The sequence below is a fragment of the Acomys minous genome (genome assembly GCF_964271855.1).
Source record: "Acomys minous genome assembly, chromosome: 19".
In the NCBI taxonomy this organism is placed as follows: domain Eukaryota; kingdom Metazoa; phylum Chordata; class Mammalia; order Rodentia; family Muridae; genus Acomys; species Acomys minous.
Genome location: NC_140499.1, coordinates 56,193,861 through 56,212,428, shown reverse-complemented (window position 1 = coordinate 56,212,428; position 18,568 = coordinate 56,193,861). Strand labels below are relative to the sequence as shown.

General features: G+C 43.4%; 1 long non-coding RNA gene across 5 annotated transcripts in view; it reads left to right on the top strand.

Moving 5' to 3' along the window:
- LOC311590642 overlaps positions 1–18,568 on the top strand; it is a 185,977-nt gene that overhangs the window by 22,907 nt on the left and 144,502 nt on the right. The window lies entirely within an intron of this gene.

The following is an 18,568-nucleotide window of genomic DNA, read 5'->3' as shown; positions in this document are numbered from 1 at the left end:
ACAAGTGTTTCTTATGATTAGTGGACCTTAAAAGAAAACAAAACACCTTTAAATACGCATGCAAAAATAAATGAAAAGTCAAATTTGAAGAGGAATTCAAACGAGGTCAGTGGCTAGCCCACACAGAAAAGGATGAATTCAGAGTCTCTTCCATGTTAACCTGTTTGGGTATTTGGTAGAATTCATGTATATATCCTAGCACTGAATAACACTAATTAAACATTTACTTAGCGAGGTTGTACCTTGCCTGTGTATAATAACAATTAGCATAATGCTAATTGAGTGAGTACTTATTGTACTTCCTATGGTGTTTATTAAGGTTAAATGAGTAGTTGGAGGGGGAGTAGGGAGTGGATGCAATAAAAACACATAGTATACATGTATAAAATTCTCAAAGAATTAATAAGAATATTATTTTTAAAAAGGTTAAGTGAGTAAAATGGGGTTGAACAGTATAAGATATACCAGGCACGTTGTAGGGCCTCTGTGACACCTAGTAGGACCCAGTAGAAGTTCTGTTTTTCTTAAGGGACCCTAGGTACCAGAATGGTTACAGTGGACAGACTAGACATTGTCTGTGTGTCTGTGGACAGAAATGCATCGTTTTCAGGTTGGCCCAAGGGTTGTTCACTGGCATTGGTCCATATGATCCACTCCTTTATCTTCGTCTGTAAATTCATTGAATGTTTGAGTTCTTTTGTAGTGTCATTGTGACAAGATCTGCTCTCTATGTGCAGTTTAAGTCATGCGGGGCAATCTTAGCGAGCTAATGATCTGCTTATTTTGTTGCTTTGTTATATGAAGATCACCTGGATCATCACAGTGGTCTCATGCACCATCTTCTACTTCAGACTGCACATCTTAAAGAAGATCATTTAAAAATTCTCAAGCCACAGCAGCAGCAACCATCACCACCACCTCCACCATCATCACCATCACCACCTCCACCACCACCACCACCACCACTACCTCCACCACCACCACCTCCACCACCATCACCTCCACCACCACCACCTCCACCACCACCATCAACACCACTAACAACAAAAATAATAGCAAGAACAAAACAACAATACCAACAGCAAACTTCAGCAGGCAGATTCTCCTGCCCACGTGTCCATAAATAGTATATTTTTTATAGTTTCATTTTCAGTTGGCTTTATTATTATTGTTTTAGTTAATGGAAATTCAAAGTGTTAAAACATGGCCTCTGGGCCCCATACCGAAATGCCCCCAGTGCAGCTGGACTGGAGCTGACCTCCACCAGCTGATGGTGAGGGATTTTTACACTGGAGTAAAATTACATTTATGGATTGAGACGGAAGCTTAATTTTTATGTGTTTCCTAGAAGCCAGCTGAAATTTTGAGGGAAGACTGTGTGACTATTGTCAACCACCCAACCGATGACATTTCCTATGACTGGTTTGTTCATTATAGAGGGCTGACGGCAGGGGCGAGGGCATGTGAGGTTAAGAATGACAATGATTGCCTAACACTAAACTATAAATATATTGACATATTTTAAAATGTTTATATGCTTTAGGCTTGTTGTATGTAGTGTACTTTTTAGTGTGGGTATATGCACACTTGTGTGTGTGTGTGTGTGTGTGTGTGTGTGTGTGTGTGTGTGTGTTTAGGTCTGATGTTGAGGTTGCATGTCTTTTCTTTTCCATTCTTTTTTTTTAATTTAGTCTTCTCTCTCACATAACCTCTCAATTGTAGTTTCCCCCTTCCACCCCTCTGAGCCACACCTCCAGATCCACTCTCCCTTCATTTCCCTTCAGAAAAAGAGCGTCCTTTGCTACTTTCTTTTCTAAGGTCTGTTTCAGAGCTCTGCTTCCCCTCAGACTGCCAGAGCTAAAGAGCCGATTTACATTCCACCTTCCTTCCAAAGCCCTTCTTCTATTTTGCACACTGCTTCCTGCCTGCAATCATTAAGGGGGAAAAGAAATGCGTTACTTTGGTCTAAAAAGTTCTTGCTTAGTTTCCACTAAAAAACAAAAACAAAAACAAAACAAAACAAACAAAAAACAAAAACAAAAACAAAAACCATAATATTTGAAAGGAATGGGCACTTCCTAATTCCTACCTAGGAAGACCCAGCGATTTCACACAATTATTTCGTGCCTGTTCACTGAAGGAACCCTCACTTAATCACACATCTGGATTGTTAGTCTTATAGAAAACGGGGCTCACTGGCTCGGACCCCTGTGCCTCTATATGCTTTAAGTAGGAGATTCAGTGCAGGGGACCTGCCATTAGATGGTGTTCCAACTGCTAACCCACGTGAGGGTCTGTTCGAGGATCTCTGAAATCTTCATTTTTTTTTTCCTTTAACACTCAAATCAGTGGTTCTTTTAGAGAAATACTTTACTTTGTTTTTGTTAGTGTGTATTAATTACAGGTGTCAATGTGCTTCAGTGTGTTATTTCACATCCCGGATACATCTACTCTGTCTTCATTTCCCCCACCCAGCTTTCCCGATCTCTAATTATGACAGTTCTTTGTCTGCATGTCTGAACGTCTGTGTATGGGAGAGAACGTGTGGCCCTTGGCTTTTTCTGTGACTTATTTCATTTAATACAATGTCCCTCCAGCTCTACTCTCATTTGGCTGCAAACGACAGGGCTTTATTCTTTCTGTAGTCGAGTAATATCCGCATATGTGCATCTCTGTATAGTACATTTTCTTTCTCCACTCATCTGCGGCCAGTGGCCTAGGCGGATTCCGTGGTAGCTGCCGTGACTAGCGCTTCGGTGCACACAGATTTGCAGGCGCTCCTCTGACATGAAGCTCTTGTTCCTCTGGGTATGTACTCAGCAGTAGTGTAGCTGGAACACGCACAGTCCTAGTGTTTGGAAGAGCCTCCACATGGTTCTCCAGGATGACCAGACTGATTTCCTCCCCATCAACTCTGTGTGAAAGTCCCATTCTTTCCAGCATTTGTAACTTTTTTTTTTTGATAATAGCTATTCAAACTGGAGTGAGATAGTATCTTATTGTAATTTTAATTCAATTTTCTGATGTCTAATGATATGGAACGTTGTTCTTTTTTTTTTTTTAAAGATTTATTTATTTATTATGTATACAGTGTTTCACCTGCATGTACACCTGTACATCAGAAGAGGGCAGCAGATCTCATTATAGATGGTTGTGAGCCACTATGTGGTTTCTTGGAAGAGCAGCCAGTGCTCTTAACCTCTGAGCCACCTCTCCAGCCCTGAACGTTTTTCATATAGCTATCCTCCAGGCTTTAATTCTATGAGACAGTCTTAGTGTTTTAGAATTAGGGAGAAGTTTAGGCATGTGTAGCGATCTCTATATTCTGCAAGTGGGGAGATGGGTTTTATATGAGATCTCAGAGAAGGATGAATCCTCTTGTGAAGAATCTTTTTCTCAGTATCTGGTAAGTTAGATCAGATGTGCTTGCCCTGCCTCTGACACCATCACCACTTCCCTTTGAAAGACGTGACCCAAAACTGAATAAACTGACGAAGATGTTACCACGTAACATAAAAGCTAGTGCAAAGGCTCACCCTAAGCGGAGACAAAAAGGAACTGTTATTGGCGGAATTCAAAGTGCCCTTGATGGGTGCCAGGTGTGCCAGGCTCTTGATTTGTTTCCTGAAAGAGAAACCAATTGGAGTAGGAAAACAGACAGAGCCCACCATTTGTCCGTCTGTCTTCGCTCACTCACTTTTCCCTGGTAATAAGCATGTCTACGAAGTGGCTTTGATAGCCCTGCTTGCTGTAACTCCCTTGGTGAAATCAGTCAATCACCAAGCAATCCACTCACTGCGAACAGGTACTTTAGTGGTTTAAGCATGATCACACATTGTGCTGTCGTTACCCCAGTGTCCCCAGAAGAAGCCTGGTGCCTTTCTCCATCATCTTCTCCCTTCAGAAGCCATCCGTCTCCTTTCCGCTTCTGTAGATTCAGATTTTCTGAGTTTTTCATCTAAAAGGAACAATACAGCGTGTGGTCTATTGTGCCTGGTTTTGTTTTCAGTTAGTGTAAGTTTTAGTATTTCCACGCTGCAACAGGTGTCAGTACTTATTCTTATGGATGTTTAATACCTCATTGTTTATATATAACATAATTCTTTTATTCATCCATCAGATGTTGACTACCTAACGTAGGCATGAATGGATGGTTATATATGTTTTTTGTTGCTTTGTGTGTGTGTGTGTGTGTGTGTGTGTGTGTGTGTGTGTGTGTGTGTGTGTATGATACAGACAGGAAAACAGAATTGCTAGGTCAAATGACAGCTCGGTGATTTTTGAAGTATTGATCTACATTGTTTATAAATACTGGCATCATTCTATAGACCTGTAGGGCCTATAGGGTAAAGAAAGGGCTCTAGTTTCTTCACAATGCTGTGGTGGTTTGAATGAGTAATGTCTCGCATAAGCTCAGACATTGGAACACTTGGTCTCATTGCGGGCGGTGCTACCTCTAGGCACTTGGTCCCTGTTGGGTGTCTGTAGCCTTGCTCCACTTGCAGATTGCGCTTTGCCGTGTGTTTGTGGCCAGAGATTTGATCTCTCAGCTCTCTGCTTTGTCTGCTTGTTGCCCTTCTTTCGGTCTGGATTCCCCCTCACACCACAACAGAAAAGTAATCAGCGTGCTTGCCAACACTTGTTATTGTTTGTCTTTTTCATTAAACCAGCTACAGGTTGGGAGATGGTATTGAAATGTAGGGCTTATCTGCATCACTCTAGTTTGCATCACCAGTATGTTTTGGCATCTTTCAGTATATTTAGTGTCCATTTATATAAATTCTTTTTTGAGAGCTATCTTTAGGGAAAATATTCTTATTAGTTAATCTGATGGATTTAAAAATGGTAAGAATTGCTATTAGGAGATCAACACTTGGAGAATCTAAGGAAATAATTTTATTCTATACTATTACTTTACTGAAAAAGACATTAGAGGAAACAGGAATATATTAATAATACATATGCATATTACATAATTATATATAATATGTATGCATACACATACATATTAAATAATTATGTATCTAACACACACACACACACACACATTCCTTAGTTTCTCAAAGAAATATTTGAGATAATTGAAGGTGATTTTGGACATGTGCACCTGTTCAGTTAGCACCTGCCCGTGATAAAGCCGTTACACTCAGATGTATGGGCTCTTAAGATATGCAAAGATGAAGAAGACAGGCTAAATAACTTTGAGACAACCGCCCACTGCGGGCGGTGCTACCTCTAGGCAGGTGGTCCTGGGTGGTACAAGAAACCACACTGAGCAGACCGTGGAGAACAAGCCAGGAGGCAGCATTCCTCAATGGCCACTGCATCAGTTCCTATCTCCTGGTTCCCGCCTTGGCTTCCTTCAGTGTGGCTATAAACCCTAAGCTGAAGTTTCCTCACCAAGTTGTTTTGGGTCATGGCGTTTATCACAGCCGCAAAGAATCAAGCTAAAACATGTAATGGCTGGTAGACCTAGTAGGCGTTATTGCCACTGTGCTTTCCTTAGTGAAAGCTGGTCATCTCCATGATTCTTAGAGACAGCACGCTAACTGCCCCATCCCCTGCTCTGTCCATGAGATTCTTTAGGCTGAGGAGTACCCTGGAAGATTCTCTATGAATTTTCTTTCTCTTCCTGGCTGTTTTCATTCATACATCTTAACCACTTCCAGGCTTAGCCAATGACATAATAATGGGTTTTATTATGTACACAATATATTCTGATCGTATTCGCTCCCTCACTCCTCTCTCTTATCCCCTCACTCCTGCTGGTTTCTTTCCGCTTCTCGGCCACCCCACACTTCTTTTTGGGTTGTTAACAGTACACGGTCATTTAGAGAACATAGACAGGTCCTGAAGAGGCCTCCGTCATCTGCAAGTCTAAGAGTGCTCTTTCCTGAACATTTGTTTATTAAGTTCCCTTCATGGGAGTCTCTGCACCTCGTTCAAATCAGCAGACACTAAACTGACATGTAAAGTCAGGCCACAGAGCTTGCATTCAGAGCAGCAATTAGGGGGAGCCTTCTCCCCCCCCCCCCCCCATGCCCTGGCTGGGTTGAATTGTGCGGTGCAAGCTGTTCAGGAGAAGGTCAAAAGTGCAGCTCAGAGCTCCGAGCCCAAAAAAGGCAGAGGGGCCCCTGAAGGAGTGTGATCGGGCTGCCTGCCCCCAGACGTCTCTCCGTGAGCCACACCATCTCCAGAAATAACATGTGCGGGTTAAAGCAATAAACAGCACTCAGATCTGGAATTCCAGACAGCCACAAACATATCACCCTAAATGTATAGTGGCACTGCTCACAGTACATCTATAATTACATCTTATTTTATTAGTCGGAAAGGGTAATTGCATCCAGAAAATTCCCAATCCAAGTATGTGCTGCAAAGATAGTGGGTGTTACTCCGAGAAAGTGACATCGTGGAGGAGTTGTGGCAATGTTGGATGACCTCCTGGCACTCTGCAGATGAAGTGACATCTGGACCAGTTGAGAGTGGGGATGGAGCAGTTGCCAGCACCCAGGTTGGCAGAATCTCCCGTGAACTCTGTTAATTTCCCCATTCTCTGCCCCTGAGTGTGTTGAAGAGGGACATGGCTTGTCGGAGGGGGGGGCACTCAGAGAGGCAGTTGTACGCTTAGAACTGGATGCTGAGGCAGCTGGGTTGGGTAGCATTTGGAGCTTTAGCCAGCTCTGGAGCTCACTGACAAATGATTGTAACTCTCCCCTCAGGACAGTCTTCTTGTAGCCTTTAGCAGGATATCGAATGCCATACTAGTTTCTACCTAAGCTACAGAATAAAAACCAGTGAATATTTAAGCACTCTCCGATAGTAGCTAAGACACAGTGGAAATCAAACTCTGTCTCTCTGCATGCTATTTTCTTGTATTAGGATCCAACTGAAATGCCATTACTGTGGTAGAAAGCCATACTGAAGGTAGAGGGAGGAGATGGTGCCCTGAATAGGGTGCCCAGCAAATGTTTATCATCAGCTGTGGAACCACCCAGAAATGCCCAGAGAGGTGAGAAGACACAGCAAAGCAATGTGCGTGCTTGGCCACTCTGTATTGTTGCTTCTGTGACCCCCACAAATGACCTCTTAAAGGGCTTTGGGGACACGCATGTTTTATCTTACTATTCCTTTAGGCTATCTCTCTTGCCCTGATAACTAGAAGGCTTTTCTTCTATTTGAAATATGGAGCCTTTCTGAGTTCTTCCACCGTTGTGTAATTGGAGCTGTAAAACAGTCGGGGACTGTCCCTTTGAAAATGCCAGTAAACGCTGAGGGGCATTATTAACGCCAACACCTGGAAGCATCCAATGAGAGAAAGAGAGGAGGACATATTTTCCCCAGTCTCATATAGTCTTCATGATGTAATAGTGGATAAAGTTAACATTTGGGGACCAAACAGACAGACAAATAGACTTTTGTAAGCCTTTTGGTTGCTTCTTCTGTTCCCTCAGCTTTAAAAGCTAATTGTTGGTTCGCACACTTGGTCATCCATCCATTTCCTTAGTATTTATAAAATGCCCATGGTGGACCAGCCACTACAGTGATGCACTCTGTGTGCACAAAGGAGACCGAATCTTGTCACTGGTGAAGATGGATTCATGAGTGGGAGTTGAGATGCTGTGTGTGGTGGGGACAAGAACAGGATGTCATGCAAAGATTGTGTAAAAGATTACTACTCAGCAAGACTCCCAGGAATGCTCAGAGCAGACAATGAAGCCCAAGCTGACGTTTGAAAGATGAGGAAAGTTCCAGAAGTCTGATAAGGTCTCCTACCAAAACCAAACCAAACCAAACCAAACCAAAACATACCAAAACAAACAAACCAAAACAATGCCCATTAGAGTTGTAGGAAGGGGCCATTTTTGTCATCAGCTAAACAGTTTCACTGGAGTGCAGGACACAGTAGCTGTACTGCATCTGGCTAGTAAATGACCAGAGAGTAAGTGGAGGCAAAATGGTAGAGGCAGGCTGGCTGCTGGCTGCTGGCTGCTGGCTGCAAATCGCCAAAGAGTCAAATGATCAAGCTGGTCATTGACAGAGGGCCGGAGTCACCTAGGCAAGTAGGCTGGGGCGCACAGGGCCTGCAGAGCTACGTTTTGTTTCCTGGCCCATTTGGGATAAAGGAGACACTCTCCTTCAAGCTTGGGAACCCTTCAGTCAGAGTATGAGGCAGGCATCACATGCCATGGTGCCAGTGAAGGGTGATGGGCAGGGGCTACGGAAGCCTGCTAAGTCCATGTCCTTCTAAGTGGATAGTCGCTGTTTGGTTCCAGACATGTTTATCATGAGAAGATGCAAACCTACTGTTTCTGGATGAAACAAAACAAAACAAAACAACAAACAAACTGGAGCCATCTGGAATCTGGATTTTTATGTGAAAATTTCCAATTTTGAAATGTCAGACAAAATTAAAGACAAATCAACACTCTAGTAGGAAGAGGGGAGAAGCTCATGGGCTTGCATTCCTAACTATGGAACTATTGACAGTTAATGGCTTCTAGGGAGGGAAAGCCAGTTTTTTTAAGGCGAGGTTGGCTATACTTTAGCAGATGGCCTCAAACCCAGGTATGCGGGTACCATAAATTGGGGCTGAAGGTTTTAAAAAAGAGGAGTGAAGTGGTAGACGTGGATCTCGGAGGAGTTAGAGGGAAGAATAGATGATGAATATGATCAAAATACATAATATGCGATCCTTAGAGAATCGACAAATATATTATGCAATAAATAAATACAAAACATGAAATCCAAGAACCAAAGAATCCTTAACATTGTAATAAAAACTTTTATAGATATTGCAGGAAATGCAAGCTTTTAGTTTTACTCCTTCCCACTCCCCTGCAAACAGTCAAGAAATAGTTAAATTATTGCATTAATTCTTTGGGCTGAAAAAACAAACAAACAAACAAACAAACAAATAAAACAGTTATGTGAGAGGTCACCAAACCATGTGTGCGTGTCTTGTCCTTGACACCACCTGGCTATGTCTACTTTACAATATCTCTTTTAAGGGCTAGATTTACTTTCATCCTTCAATCCTGTCCCTTTTGAACAGCCACAGAGAGCAATGTTAACATGGAAAATAACGTGGAGAGCTGGAGAAAGTGGCCCGGTAATGCATTTAGTCTTCCCAAATCAGGTTAAGGGCTGCGACCTGCCAGGACTTTAATTTTAGTAAGTTGATTCTCTTGGGTCCACATGTAATCATGGAATTTTTTTTTTTTTTGGTTCATTTAAAAGTTTTCTGAAATGTTGCATTGCTCTGGAAGCCACAAAGGATTTAACCCCCTTTTTATTAATAAAAATAGAGTAAATAGCAGTAACTTAAAAAAAATGGATCCTGTTGCTGGAGAGATGGCTCAGCGGTTAAGAGAACTGTCTATTCTTCCAGGGGTCCTGAGTTCAATTCCCAGCAACCACATGGTGGCTCGCAACCATCTACAATCAGATCTGGTGCTCTCTTTTGGTGTACAGGTGTATATGGAGGCAGAATACTGTGTATGTAATACATAGATAAATAAATAAAATAAATATTAAAAAAAATGGATCCTTGTACCATAGGACAGGCCTGAAAAATAATTACATGTACAAGCAGAGAAGATGGCTACCTGGGCCAAAGGAAAGAGAATGTTTTTTGTAATTTTCTTTCTGCTTGCCTATGGTGATTAGTCATGTATTTATGACAGGATAGGGATGAGTATTCATGAAAACCAGAGAAGATACATGTAAGAACCTTGCAGTAAGGAAGGCTCGCCTCAGAGATCAGGCGAATTACGCTTCTGACACGGAGGTGGCCACAGGGAGGGCCTTCTCAGCCAGCGCACTGGCTTTTAGGCCGTGCCATGGAGTTTCTGATTCAGTAGGCTTGGGAAATCACATTCCTAGGTTGCACATGGCTCACACATAGACGTCCAAGGAGCTGGTTTTCTCCTTCTGCCTTGATGCGAGTTCCCAGGGATTGAACTTGGGTGGTTAGGCTTGCTACAAGTACTTTTACCCGTGGAACCATCTCATAGGCCCAGTGGTGTGCTGACTTGACCACACCATGGTGACGAGTTGTTTGGACAAACACCCCTCTACAGATGCTCCTCCATTTATAATGGAATTCTATCCCAGCCAGACTGTAGTGGGCTAGAAAGCATTTATTCAATAGACCTTATCTACTATTCTTCATAGTTTAGCCACAAAGCATGTGTAGAGTACTGAACGCTGCCTTGTGATCAGGCGGCTGTGGCTTCTGGTATTTGGCATCTGCCTAGAAGTGTGTGACAGTATTGTATTGTGCTGTAGTTTGGCTCTTACATGCTCACCAGTAAAGGATTGGTCCCTGGGGTAACACTGAGGGAAACCCTTTGGAGTTGGAGCCTGGGGGGAGATCCTTAGGTCACTGGAGACATGACTTGGAAGTGAGGAATGGGACCCTAGCTTCTCTTCCTCTTCACTCTTGTATCCTTGTTGATGCGCCATGCCCCCTCCTGCCCTACCTCCTTTTTTCCTGCCACACTTTGTTCCCATGGTAGGCTGTCTCACCACAGGCCCACCTTCAAATCCAAGAGACAAAAACAACCCTTTTTTTTTTTTATACATTTATTATCCCAATGTTGCAATGTAGCACCCAGAAGCTATCTATGCATGCTAGTTTAGGAAATGATCAAAATGTTTCACATCTACGGAATGCAACCACCTCACATCATTTTAAAGTAAAAGAAACAGAACAAAACAAAAACACAAACCATTACAAATTGGAGACCATCTGCAGATTCTGCTGTGAAGATATTTTTAGACTTGGTCAACCCTTCGATCAGTAGACTGTGAGTAAGCAGACTTTCCATGATGTGGACAGCTGCACTGGTCCAGACAGAGCCATCTGATTAGGCCTTCTGGAGCAAGATCTGAGGTTTGAGGAAGAGAAGAAAATTTGACTTCCTGAATGCAACATGGGTACCCTGCCTGATTTTCCTGCCTGCTAGAACCATGCTTCAAAATCAACTTTCTTTAATTTGTACTCTGCTGGCTTTCCATACGGAGTTTTGATTTGATGGCTCTACATTCTCCCATTGGTCCTGTTTCTCTGGAGAATTCTACTAGTGCAGTGAATGTGGATCTCCTAGTGTGTGTTTTTAACTAGGACCCATGTGATAATGATGGGCTAGCCCATGAAGCTTTCAGGTGTGGAAGAGCAGAGAGCAAAGGATACAGTAGAAACGATTATGAAATCTTTGTTAGGTACTTAGTTCATTTGTGTTTAATTTAATCACCTCTCCCCATGTGCCTGCTATGAGCCTGGCATCCATTCATGCTTGGGAGCATTACAGCATTTGAGTAAATCCAAGCAGCTCTCTCTAGAGCACTAAGGTTTCATCCAAAGGGTGTGTAAGATATAGCTTCTTCAACAATGACAAAAAAAATATGGGAATAATTTAAGGCCCTACCACTTTCTCCTTTCCAAGAACCTCCAGTGCTAAGAGTAACAAATGCACTATTGTAGAGGGACTCCACCACACATTGAAAGAACACAGTTTTGACAAAGCCAGGTCTCTCCCTCCACCCTGACTCTGATTTTTTTCTCTTATTCAGTAAACTTACTTTAGGTTCAATTCAAGAAGCACTTGGCCTTTGAGGGTCCTTGTGTGTGTTATGTAACCCTTCAGGAGTTAACAGTTCAGGGGAGGAAAGACCATTACTCAACTAACCATAGATGTACAGAAGAACAGACCGAGATACTTGGGAAGCAGAGACGCGCAGCGGCGTGAGTTCTAGGCCACCCGAGGTTACAGAGTGGTATCCTGACTCAAACAAACAGAGACTGAAGGATGCTCAGGCCAAAATGGAACATGTATATTGCACCTTTTATCCAAAGGCTCAGAGAATGTCGAGGAGTGAAGGCAGAATGAGCGAGAATCAGAGGTTGTGGATGAATGCAAGGAACCAGTGGATTCTGGACACAGCCAGGTGCCTGCACACAGGAACTCAGAGTGTTCTGTTGTAGACAGACAAGTAGAAATGAAGTTGCTTAAGGGAGATACCACTGAGTAATTCTGAGGATTTATTTTGTTTTTATTTATGTGTACGTGTGTCTATTTGAGCACATTAATGAAGGCGCTCGTAAAAGCCAAAAGAGAGTGTCAGATCCTTAAAGCCACAGCTAAATGTGGTTGTGTGCTGTCTGAAGTAGGGGTTAGGAGCCAAACTTGGGTCCTCTGGAAGAACAGCAGGAGCTCTTACCTTTGGAGCCATCTCTCCAGGCCCATCATTGAATCTTGACTCCACATTTTACTGTGGAATTGAAAATGATCCTGATATTTTTTATTCTATCTTCAAACCAAACCAAACCAAACCAAAAAGCAAAACCAAAAACAAACCACAAAACCTTTGATGTGTGTGGGTGTTTTGCCTTCATGTATGTCTGTGCACCATATGCATGCATCAGATCTCCAGGATTTGGAGTTACTTGGGTGATGCCTTCCACTTCTCAGTGGTGTTCAACAGTGGCAGACGCTCTTCTTCCATCTTCCCTGAAGATGGCGAGCCATTCAAGAGGATGCCTTTGTTTCCCTTCAATAATTCTATGGCTCATTATTCTGTGGCACAAAATTTCTTTTTGCTCTAATGCTTTACCTTCTACCTATGTGTTGACCTGACTCCTTTCTCTCCTTTTTATGCATTGCTTTGTCAGTTCTCTCCCAATCCCTTATCACATCTTCCCCTGTATATTTCCCTCTTTGCCTAGAGACACATTCATGTTACTTCTAAAGGGAGAAGCTACTCTGAAACCACCAGCTTTTGTAGAACACAGTGGGCTTGTGTAACCTGAATACCAACCCCCTCATTATTCTCTTTCTGTCCTATAGACTTTGGGAGGTTGGAACTACATTTCCCAGAGTACCTCTGTACTCACAAACTTGAATGTAATTTAATTCTTTCATTAGGAGGTATCTTCATGAGATTTGGAATAAAATTAAATACAATAAAATATTGTGAAACCAGCTTGACATGACATGATAGCCACGGAGGCCCATGTTTTCTTTTTAGCAGGTTTATAGCTTCCGATTTAATCTACGGGCTTCCTGGTTTTATTGCACCTTGGTCATGGTAAAGCCAGCAGCTTCCTTGGTGGCCTGATTCTGTTATGGCGTTGGAAGTCATTCCTGGACACTGAGCTTTGAGTCTGTCTTTTCAAACTTCCCTTTTATTTGGCAAGCCATTTTATAACTTGTCATAAAAAAATTCTATTTCTCCTTACACTGGCTAGAAAGTGTGCTTCTAGTGTTTAAGGGTTCTGTACCACGAGCTGGCATCACCTGAGCATGCGTGGTGACAGCACATGCTCCCACTCGTGGGTGGCTTGGATGGGCAATGGCTAAAGCAGTACTCCAGTGGGAAGGATGCTGACCACTGTGCACAGAACAGCTGCCTGCTGGGCTTGCAGAACCAGATGGCTTGATCCAGAGACAAGGTCTAATGATTTGGCCAGACTCTTAAAAGATTTATAAGGAACATCCTTGGTCTTCAGTGACAAGGAAGTCTGAGGCTGAGATGCATGGAATCAACCTCACGGAATCGGGAGAGCGTGAATGTGTCCCATGTGAATGCTAACCAGAGAGTGCGTGGCATCAGAGAGGATGATGTAAATACTCATGATACAAGGGATCACTCCTGTAGAATCCTGTCGCTGTCCCCACTAGCATTTGCCCTTGGGTCCATGCACCAAGTGACCACAGCAGTAGGGCAAGAGGTCATGTGTAGGCAGCGCCAGATTCTGTGCACCAGAGGGAAAGGGGCTGCAGCATAGCTGGCTTCCCAACCTGCCAACAGTAAAGGTCAAGACTCAGGCTTTACTATTTCATTGCCTCTTAGGGGAACCGGCCGGTGACCATTGGTGGATTGACGACATTGGACCATGTTGGCTGTGGAAGGGGCGACACTTACTCTCATGCTTACTTTGGAGTCAGCTTCCCTGTTTCTGCCAAAATCACCATCTGTGAGCTCTTAGGATGGCTTGTTCCATTCAGTATGCTTCTGACCAACGGACTTATATTCTAGCCAGTGAAGGGTGGCAGGAGGTTCCTGCTCATGGAGCCCACTGGTCCCCAGCATTTCCCCAGCACCCTGAAGCAGCCAGAAGGAATGGTGGAATGGTCTTTTATGATTCAATTGGAGGGCCAGCTGGGTGAGAACACCAGGCATGGCTGAAGCAAGGTCCTTAGAGTCATGATGTTGAGGGTGAATCAGCAAGTAATGTCTATAGTGTTTTTGTTCTTCTACCTAGCATCCCCGTATCCAAGGGATGAAGGAAAGGAAACAGAAATGATTCCATTCACTTTAATCCTGAAGTCTTTGTCTCCTGCCTGAGAGACTTTGAATTCTGCTGTTTTGATGACTTGTCCCATGGAGGGGTGGGCAGGAATGCTCCTATGAAGCTGGCCCTTGTATTGCCCTCTGGATACTTGACTTTCTCATGCCAGAGTATCAATAAGCAATTGTGGCCACGGGGTGGAGGCAGGAAATATTGAATTGGTTAAGTCCGGTTTATTGAGACTTGCTAAACAACAGGTGCAATAAGGAATACATCTGAGCTGAAGTGCATGCTGGGGGACCCAGGGGATATGGGATTAGTAATGGAAGAAGGAAGTTATAAATCTCAACTATGACCACATGACTAGTCACAGTACATAGATTTGTATCATCATTAGTATTTCTTTCCTATTTGAATATTCTTTCCTCCTTCTATTTCCCTAGCATTTATCACAATAGATAAGTTACAGAATGCCAAAAGAGGGACTGTCACTTAATTAGATCATTCCATGATAGGTAAAGTCACCCCCTGACTCTATTTGATGACAGTTGAGGGCAGTTATACAGAGGCATGACTTGGTCACTGCTTTGTTTTGTTTTGTTTTTTTATAACACAGGACATTTAAAAAGGGGGCATCACCCAGGGAAGACTGTGGAGCTTTGTTAAGATGCCTAGAATTTCCCTGTCTGTGGCTCGGGGTTAGGGTGAAGGCGGGGTTTGCGACAAGCAGATGTGTGTGGTTTGGAAGGTGAGGTGGTGCAGTAGGTGATAGGCTCCGAAGGCTAGCGGAAGGCACTGCTGCTGCCACCCTGCCCGGGAGCTGCCTTATTGTCACGTCTCCTTGGCAAGACAGACTCCACTCCTCCCCATCGCCTATTGAATCTCCCCTCTTGGTTCCTTTGAATCTCAGGTCAACTTCCTAGCAAAGGATGCCAGTGTCTTCTTGTGTATCCAGTTGAGGTCGGAATGGTGGGAGCAAGACGCAGCTTCCGAGCGGTCCTCACAGGTTCCCTACATCACGTGCACCTACTCTTGGTCTGAGTGTTCAGACTTCTGGCAAACTTCAGACCTTCACCGAAACATGGGAGGCATAGTCTTCTGCCAAGTTCTTTGCCAGTTCTATAGTTGTATAAAGCCGGTGCCTATCCTAATCCTTTTATTCTACTTTGCTTTTCTGTTAAAGCCCTGCCTAACATAAATTAATTCTAAAAAAAAAAAAAAGCAGCCAAACCCCGACCAGTGCAACTTACAGCCTTCTACTTAACAAACATCCAGTGAATGAATCGACTGGTTTAAGGTTTCATTCTGGGCTGCTTCACCAAACACTTGTTCCCTAAACCCTTGTCGCTCATTCATAAGTACAGCTGGCCAGTGTTTACTAGCTATTGTATGTGGGCAGCAGCCGAGAGTTTATGGGAAAAACAGACATGCATAGCAAAAACAGACATGCATGATGACTTCCGAGGCCACTGGCCCACTAAAATATCTTCTCGAGGTCCCTGGATAGTGGCAACTCGAGGCTGTAGTTGCTCAATCCATGTAACGCGTGCTCTCATTTTCTCGAGTGTCTCCAAAGGTGGGGGACGTCTGGCATTGCCACTTATCACCAGGAAGTGAGTCTGTGAGAGTGTGGCTCTTGCTTGTGTGTGTGCGCGGGCTTCCACTCCCCCAACCCCCCCCCCCCCCCCCCGCACTGACTTCACTAGCCAGAATCATTTTTTACATATGGAGGTGTTGATAAATATTTGTTGAATCAATGGATGAATGCTTTGGGCCCATTTTCAGACTTCTTTTGTTGTTGTTGTTGTTGCTTTTTGAGATTGTTGTCTCAACCTTTATGTTTCCTCTAAGTTTTTTCCTTCCTTTCACTGGCCTTTCTTTTATGAACTCCAGCCCTCCACAATGTCTGTTCTCAGCTCGTCCCCTCTCTTTAGGTTATATTTATTTTAAAATTAAGTAGGGGAAGCATAGTTAAAACGCATCGGGAAGTACAGCAGTTGCTTGTGACCCGACACTCAGCCAGCGGACGCTCACTTCTGCTCTGTCATCTGTCACCATCTCCATCAAGACAACTTTCAAAGTGTCAGCTTCCTCTTTTACCTTTTAAAATAAATACCTCTATTCAAACTCAACATGCCCATCACAAACCTGAAAACACCTTCACGCTCCTCTTCCTCACTGGCCCCAACAGCCTTTTGGCCCCGTGTCTCTTGGTAATCTTCGGTCCCTAAAATCTCTTGGTCTACACTACTCCGTTTCTTTCACTGGCTTCTATCCTTCTTGGACATGTATCCCTTCACTGGTGTTTCATTAGGAGCTCATGCTGCTTCTACACTCTGGAATGCCCTCACCGATTTATTTATTTATTTATAATTTATTCACTCTGATTGTTATACCTTTGCTTTTCCAGTCCCCACCCTCCCTCCCTTTCCCACTCAATTTCCCTCCCCTAGACCTCTGGTGGGGGAGGCCTCTTTCCCCACTATTCGATCACAGTCCCATCAGGTCTCATCAGGGTAGCCTGCATCCCCTTCCTCTGTGTGTCCCCACGGCTTCCCCGCCGAGGGGTGGTGATCAAATCACAGGCACCCGAGTTCATGGAGCATGAGCTGTCCATCAGCTACATCTGAAGAGGAGGTCTAGGTACTCCACACTGTCTTGGTTGGTGCATCAGTTTCTTCAGAGCCCCTGGGTCCAGATCTGCTGGACTTGGTGGTCTCCCTGTGGAGCCCCTGACCACCTCTGAGTCCTTTGACCCACCCTCACTCTTCCAAATAACTCTCAGCTCTTTTCCCAAGGTCCGGCTGCAAGTCCCAGTATCTGTCCTCAACCCCACTAGGTGGAGTTTCTCAGGGGACTTCTACATTGGGATAATATCTACTTATAAGTGAGTGTATACCATGCATGTCTTTCTGGGTCTGGGTTACCTCACTCAGGACGATCCTTTCTAGTTCCATCCATTTGCCTGCAAATTTTAAGATTTCCTTGTCTTTGACAGCTAAATAGTATTCCATTGTGTAAATGTACCATAGTTTCTTTATCTATTCTTTGGTTGACAGACATCTAGTGCTTCCAGATCTGGCTATTATGATTAAAGCTGTTATAAACATAGTTGAAATATGTCCTTGTTGTATGGTAGAGCATCTTTCGAGTATATACCCAGGAGAAGTATAGCTGGGTCCTGAGGTAGCACTATTCCCAATTTTCTGAGAAAGTGCCAGATTGATTTCCAAAGTGGTTGTACAAGTTCGCACTCCCACAGCAATGGAGGAGTGTTCCCCTTTCTCTACATCCTCGCCAGCATGTGCTGTCACTTGAGTTTTTGATCTTAGCCATTTTGATAGATATAAGGTAGAATCTCAGGGTCATTTTGATTTGCATTTTCCTGATGACTAAGGACATTGAGCATTTCTTTAAGTGTTTCTCAGCTACTCGATATTCCTCTGTTGAGAATTCTCTGTTTAGCTCTGTACCCCATTTTAAATTATTGGGTTTGGTGGTGTTTAATTTTTTCTCAACTTCATATGGAAAAACAAACAAACAAACAAACAAAAACTAGAATAGCAAAATCAATCCTGTATAATAAAAGATCTTCTGGAAGAATCTCCATCCCTGTTCTCAAAAGTAATAAAAATGGCATGGAACTGGCATAGAAATAGGCTGGTTGACTAATGGTATTGAATTGAAGACCCAGAAGTAAAGCCCACACGCCTACGGACACTTGATTTTTGACAAAGAAGCCAAAACCATACAATGGAAAAAGCTAGCATCTTCAACATATGGTGCTGGACTAACTGGATGTCTACATATAGAAAAATGCAAGTAGATCCTTAATCTCTCTGCACAAACCTAAAGTCCAAGTGCTTTAAAGACCTTAACATAAAACCAGATATACTAAATCTGTTAGAAGAAAAAAGCAGGAAAGAGCCTAGAACTCATTGGCTCAGGAGAGAACTTCCTGAACAGCTCAGGCTCTAAGGCAATCAATTAATAAATGGGACCTCATGAAACAGAAAATCTTCTGTAAGGCAAAGGATACGGTAACAGAACAAAACGACAGCCTACAGACTGGGAAAGGATCTTCACCAACCCTACGTCTGACAAAGGGTTAATATACAAACTATATAAAGAACTCAAGAAATTAAGCACCACCAAGCCCTTGTTCTTTCTGTGGTTGGAAATTCTTGACCAGCTGATCTCCACACTGGAGGTGCCAGAGTCCACCCAGTAATGACAAATCACTGACCTGCACATTTTGTGCCTCACATTGCA